The sequence below is a fragment of the Diceros bicornis genome, chromosome 8 (assembly GCF_020826845.1).
Source record: "Diceros bicornis minor isolate mBicDic1 chromosome 8, mDicBic1.mat.cur, whole genome shotgun sequence".
NCBI lineage: Eukaryota > Metazoa > Chordata > Mammalia > Perissodactyla > Rhinocerotidae > Diceros > Diceros bicornis.
In genome coordinates, this window is record NC_080747.1 from 9,721,444 (window position 1) to 9,727,764 (window position 6,321).

Consider the following 6,321-nt stretch of genomic DNA (forward strand, 5'->3'; position numbering starts at 1 on the left):
ATACGGGTATGCAAAGAGGACAAAATATATCAATAATTAAAATAATATGGCATACAGTATAAAATATTGTTTTGGAGATATGGAACAGCCATAGGGGTGGGCCACTTATATCTCTTTTTAAGAGAGAAGCTTCCGCGGGGAGTGTAGTTTGTTGACAGCCTCCAGTTACCGCAACTTTGGGATTGCCCACGATGTTCAGAGCAAGGCCGTGCTCTACTCAGGCTGTGCTGAACTAGGTCTTTCCTGCTGAATGCAGGAGTCCTCTAGTGGGCAGCCTCTTCGTTAGACTCCCCGTTAGCCTGACTCATTCTAGGAGTATGATCTGAAGCTCTTCCTTCCCAATCCACTTTCTCCTTTCACAGTTGTCAGACCTACACCATGGTCTAAAGACACTCCTCAACTTTCTCCTACTCCCTCTTCCCTTTATACCTTATCAGCATTTCCTCCAATAAAAATCTTGCACATTGAATTGCATCATGATATCTGTTTCTCAGAAGAACTTGAGCTCACACAGAGGAGAATTGGCCAACCGTTCTTGGGGAAAGGCAAAGATTGTTACAGAGGGTGCTTGAGGACTAACGTGAAGCCCACTCTGGCACGTAGCAGTAACAAGTCTGTGCACAGTAACTCTCCCTCTTTTCCTAACTACAAAACTGTCAGCCTCTAGAAGTCTGAGGTTATATATCATGTAACATAATATGTATATATAACTGTATATATATATATATATATATATATATAATCTCCTTGGGAATATAGTAGTTGTTCAATATACGTCTCTTGAGTGAAAAAGTGACTAATCACAATGTCTATAGCAATCACACGCCAAGCAGTTCAGCCTCCATGCCCTGCTCCTGCTGTCCCCTTTACCTGATTCACCTTCCCTAGTCATCTTCAAGACCTATGCTATGACCACATCTCCAAAGAGCATGACAAATGAGACCTCTCTCTTCTTTAATCTTGACACCGCTGTGTTTGGGCCAGCCTTAGGCCATGCATTTTACTCTGCCTCGTAGTATACTTTTCACTGCACGTGTGTATACCTCGGAGATCAATCCTAGTACCTACCTCTAAGAGAAATAAGCATGTTCCAAGCTCCAGCTAGGTGTGAAGTATTGGGGGGCAAGCAGAAGGGGAAGGAGACACAGCCTTTATATTACGTAGTCATGACCAGCTTCACTTGACAAAGAGTATTAGACCAGGAGAAGACCCCTGACCTATCATAGTAGGCTGGCCAGTGGCCAAAGAAGAGACGAGACATTTAAAGTTCTGCTCAAACAAGGTCAGTGTAGGTCAATCATATTATCTCAGTCCGGAATCTAAAACGGGAAGAACAGAAAATTATGGAGTTGGCGGCAGTTATATGTCCACCACAATATCAGACGGTAGAGAGTAAGTCATGAGGAGCCACAGGTGTGCCTAAATTATAAGAAGAAACCATGAAAACAGAAAGTCTGTTTAATCAGAAATTTTAAGATGGCTAAGTGGTTAATAATGTGACTCCTGAAGTCAGGTACCTGGGCTTAAATCCTAGGTTTCACTTTTACTAGCTTTATGACCTTGGCAAGCCATAACTCTCTCTACTTCAAGTTCATCATCTATAAAAAGGAGAAAAGAATAGCTTTCCCTCAACGGACTTTTATTGGTCTATACTAATTAATATATCTCAACTCTCAGTCCACATTAATTGGATGATGAATTAGCAAGGAGAATAATTTGGGTCACTGCTAACTAGAAGACAGTTTGACTCTTGGGGAAAGAAGCTGCCCTCCTCACCGCCAGCCATAAAGTCTCGAGTGGCAGCAGTGGCATCTTAACACCTTGGAGATAATCTGCCTCAGAAAGGAGACAATGAGAACAGAGCCAAGTCAAGAATAGAGAGAACCAGGTCACGTGCCAAGCATGTCTGAAATCAGCCCTACATACAGGCTTTCTGTTATGTGAACCAATGCAATTTTCTTTATACTGCATAAGCAGGTTGGATTTTCTACTCTTGTAAGCAGCAGAGTTCTAACCAGTGCAGACAGTTTTTAGAGCACTTTGGATCTCAAATGGCTTCCCATGTCCAGTTTTAGGGAGTATCAGACTTTCTGAACCCTCCAGGCCATGAGTTTCTCCGGGCGGGTGCCCAGCGTGGCAGCACCTGCAGCCAAGCTTCGGGAGCACCCTGCCTTTATCTCTCCTTACACCACCCCCTGCGCTACTGGCTCTGACGTTCCAGAAACAGCCTTGAACTGAGTTTGAAGGTCCCAGGGGGCAGTTACAACCCTTCTCTGAGTTTCCTCCTGAGCTCTGGGCCCTGGGCACTAGGTCCTGATAGGGTATCTGGCCTTGGCAGGTTGGAGTCAGAACGGGGGAGAAAGGCCCTGAGCGTCTGAGAAAGGCCTCAGGGGGACCTGAATTGTGATGACCTCATTGACTCTATGACATCATCCTCTCTCCATCCCTTTACTCCTCCCCACTCAACTGCTGAACAAACAACCATCAATCTGAATCCCAACGGCCTGAGAAAGTCTTTTCTCCAGTACCTGCTGCTGATCTTCTGCCTCAGCCAGCAGTAAGCACCATGAAATGGGAATTCACCTAGAAAAACTATGACAGCTTCCTGCTGCAGAAACTGAATGAAGAGAGGAAATGCAAAGAGTATTGGGACATGGCCCTGACTGTGGACCACCATGTCTTTTATGCGCATTGCAACGTGCTGGCTGCTATCTCTCCAGTAGTGAAAAGCCTCTTCTCTAGTGATGATGCGAAGACCACCGATGAGCTCTTTATAACTCTTGACCCCAACCACCTGAGTCCAGCCATGGTGGACCAGCTCCTGGACTACTTCTACAGTGGCAAGGTTGTGATCTCGGAGCAGAACGTGGAGGAACTCCTTCGTGGGGCCCAGTATTTCAACATACCGTGCCTTTGAAAACACTGCAATGACTTCATGATTAACTCCATTAGCCCTGTTAACTGCTTGCGCCACCTCATCTTGGCCGAGATGTTTGTGCTTCAAGAAGTATCAGACTTGGCCTACTCAGGCATTCACGACAACTTTCACTACTGGGCCAGTCCTGAGGGCTCCGTGCCTGAGGGCTTCATGTGTTGTCCACCTGTCATCTTCGGCTGCCTGCTTCAAGATGAAAACTTGCACATGGTCAATGAGGACGAGGCTCTCAGGGCACACATAAATTGGGTGTACTTCTGGAAGGATGAGCAGGAGAAGTATTTCACGAATTTCTCTTGCATCGATCTCAATGCCATCTCCAACAAGACGCTGATGTTTACCAGCAACAAGTTGAGGAGCATGGAAAACAGCTCAGCCCATGCAACCCTGATTGAGAGCATCCTTGTGGATTGAAAGCAGGGGAGACCATCCAGCCTGCTGAGCTACCAGCCGAAAGGGGCCTTGCTTGATTCAGTAGTCATCCTAGGTGGCCTAAAGGCCCAGGACAAGTTCAATGATGGAATGTTTGTGTATATCATCCAGGAGAACCTGTGGTTGAAGCTCTCAGGGATGCCCTATCAGGCAGCAGCACTTAATGCCACCTCTGTTGGTCACTACATCTACATCTCTGGTGGCACCACTGACCAGGTTTCAGGGCTGAAGATGGCCTGGTGGTATGACGTGGATGACAACTCCTGGACCAAGTTGCCTGACCTGCCAATCGGGCTTGTCTTCCCCACCATGGTGGCCTGTGGGGAGACAGTGTACTCAGTAGTGGGAGCATTGCCCCAGGGCAGTATGTCTCTGGCATCTATTGTTATGATGAGTGCAAGGAGGCCTGGTGCCTGGCAGGTAAGCATCCCTATGGATGCCACAGTCATGATCACCAAGAGTGAACAGAACCTGTACATTGTCACCGGGTGGTGTTTGGTGAAGTGCTCCATCTCCAGGGTCGGGGGTTGTGGACTGTTTTGACACCAACACTGGGGAGGTGGTCCAGAGTATCACCTTCGCCATTGAGTTCAACCACCAGCCCCTGATCTCTTTTTATAAAGACAACATCCTCTGTGTGCACAGCCACTGGCAGAGCATGGAAATCAACCTGCAGAAGATCAAGGCCAACAAGACAACCATCTCACTGCCTCTCCTGCCCAACAATTGCCCCTTGGGTGAGTCACATGCTATATGCTCCATTGGAGACAGCAGGGTGTTTGCATGTGGGGGTGTCACCACAGCCAGCGATGTTCAGAAAAAGGACTGTACCATCAATCCCAATGCCTACTTGCTGGACCAAAAGATAGGAGACTGTAAGACCCTGGCCCCCCCACCAGAGACATTAGACTGTCCCACCTACTGTCTAGTCAAGCTACCTTGCAAGATTCTTCAAAGGAATTAAACCATGTTTTAGTTGGGAGAATAAGTAAGTGCATTATTATTCACAATTTAAAGAGAGAGAGAAAGAGAGGAATATGGACTGTGGGTTCCTTCTTAGTGTTCCACCTTTTGTTTGGCCCTGAAGGTGGAGATCCTGGGCTAGGGCTGCTCCCAGTGGGTAGAAATTCAGGGCTACTCTGTCACTGGAGGGATCGAAGCTGAGGCTGGAATGGAGTCCTTGGTGGGTGGGCCTGAGGCATCTCCCGGGCACTGGCCAAGGTAGCATCTGGAAATCCCCTGTTCTGTTACCTCTTTTCACTTCACAGGCATCTGCTAGACTGACAGGTAAAGCAGTTGCTTAGAGCTGTGAAGCCTCAGGTTCCTCCAACACTCACTTTCCTCGAGTCTGCCCAGGAAGGTGGGGAGGGCCAATCCCATGTCTGGGAGAGGAGCCTCCTGGGCTGGGAAGGGAGAAAGTGGTGTGGGCCAGGCTCAGGGATGGGGGCAGAGGGAACAGGGGAAGTAGGGTTATTTGGCTGTTGTAGTTGACCATGCAGCTGTGACGTGTTTGTGACTCATTTGTGGGGAACTTCAGGGGGTTACTTAAAATTGTTTCCAGAGAGCAAGGTTCATTGAGAACTTTCTCCAGGAACACAAGGTCTGAGGGACCGGGGGTGGAAGAGAGGTCAGGCAAGGAAGAAACAAGAAACCTATTTCTCTATTGGAGTAAAGCTTGGGGATGAGGTGAGATGACAGGATAAGAGAGACAGGGTACTGTAGTAGTTAGGGGTATGGATGCTGGGGACAGATGACCTGGTTTGAATACCAGTTCGATCACTTACTGGGTCATTCTGGGTGAGTTACTTACCATCTCTGTGCCTTAGTTTCCTTATCTGTAAAAGGGAGACAATGAGTGCCTACCTCACGGGGTGATGAGAAGTTTAAATGAGTTAATACATGCAAAATGCCGAGGACAGTCCCTGGCATATATTCAAGTGCTACAGGAGTACTTTTTTAAAAGGAAAGAAAGAATGGTGAGGCAAGGGTCTGGGTTCTTGGGCCCTTTTATTAAGTGAGGTCCCATCAAATGCTCTTTGAGACTCCCTCCCTCAAAACCTTGATGAGATTTCCTCAATTCCAACTCCCTCTGTTTCCCTTCCAGTCATGTGTGTACTCACATGTAACCCTAAGCAATTTTGAAGAAACTGACCACATCCTGGAACAGCATATAGAATCCTCATTCATCCTTTCTCTCACTCATTCACGAATTTACCTTCTCCTCCACTCGTCACTTCACACACACACACCATCGCTGAGGCCTCTGTGCAGGTCCCTGTTCCAGGTGCTGGGGCCACAAGCATGGCAATCCATGTCCCTGGGAGGGAGTATCGATGCCAGTGCCCAGCAATGGGAATATTATGCAAGCCACACATGTAATTTAAATTTTTCTAGTAGTCATGTTAAAAAGATATAAGGAAACAGGTGAAATTAATTTTAATAATATATTTTATTTAGTTCAGTGTTATTAAAATAATAATATATAACGCCCGCATCTATATAATAATAATAATCCCCTCATCTTCTCAGCTCTACGCAACCACTAATCTACTCCGTCTCTCTGGATTAGCCTATTCTGGACATTTCATATAAATGGAAGCGTATAATATGTGACCTTTTACCTGGTTTCTTTCACTTAGCGTAATACTTTCAGGGTTCATCCATGTTGTAGCATGTGCCAGTACTTTATTCCTTTTTATGTCTGAATAATGTTCCATTGTGTGGCTATACCACATTTTATTTATCCATTTATCAGTTAGTTAATGGACATTTGGGTTATTTCCATTCCACTTCTTGGCATTTATGAAGAATGCCGTGTGAACATTTGTGTATAAGTTTTTGTGTTCACATGTATTTTCATTTCTGTTGGGCATATACTTAGGAGTAGAATTGTTAGAGCAAATGGTAACTCTATATTTAACCCTTTAAGGAACTGCCAGACTGTTTCCAAAGCA

At 46.2% G+C, this 6,321-nt stretch overlaps 1 pseudogene; it reads left to right on the forward strand.

Moving 5' to 3' along the window:
* The first annotated feature begins 2,566 nt into the window (after positions 1 to 2,566).
* LOC131409476 (calicin-like) lies at positions 2,567 to 4,331 on the forward strand (annotated as a pseudogene).
* The last annotated feature ends 1,990 nt before the right edge of the window (positions 4,332 to 6,321 follow it).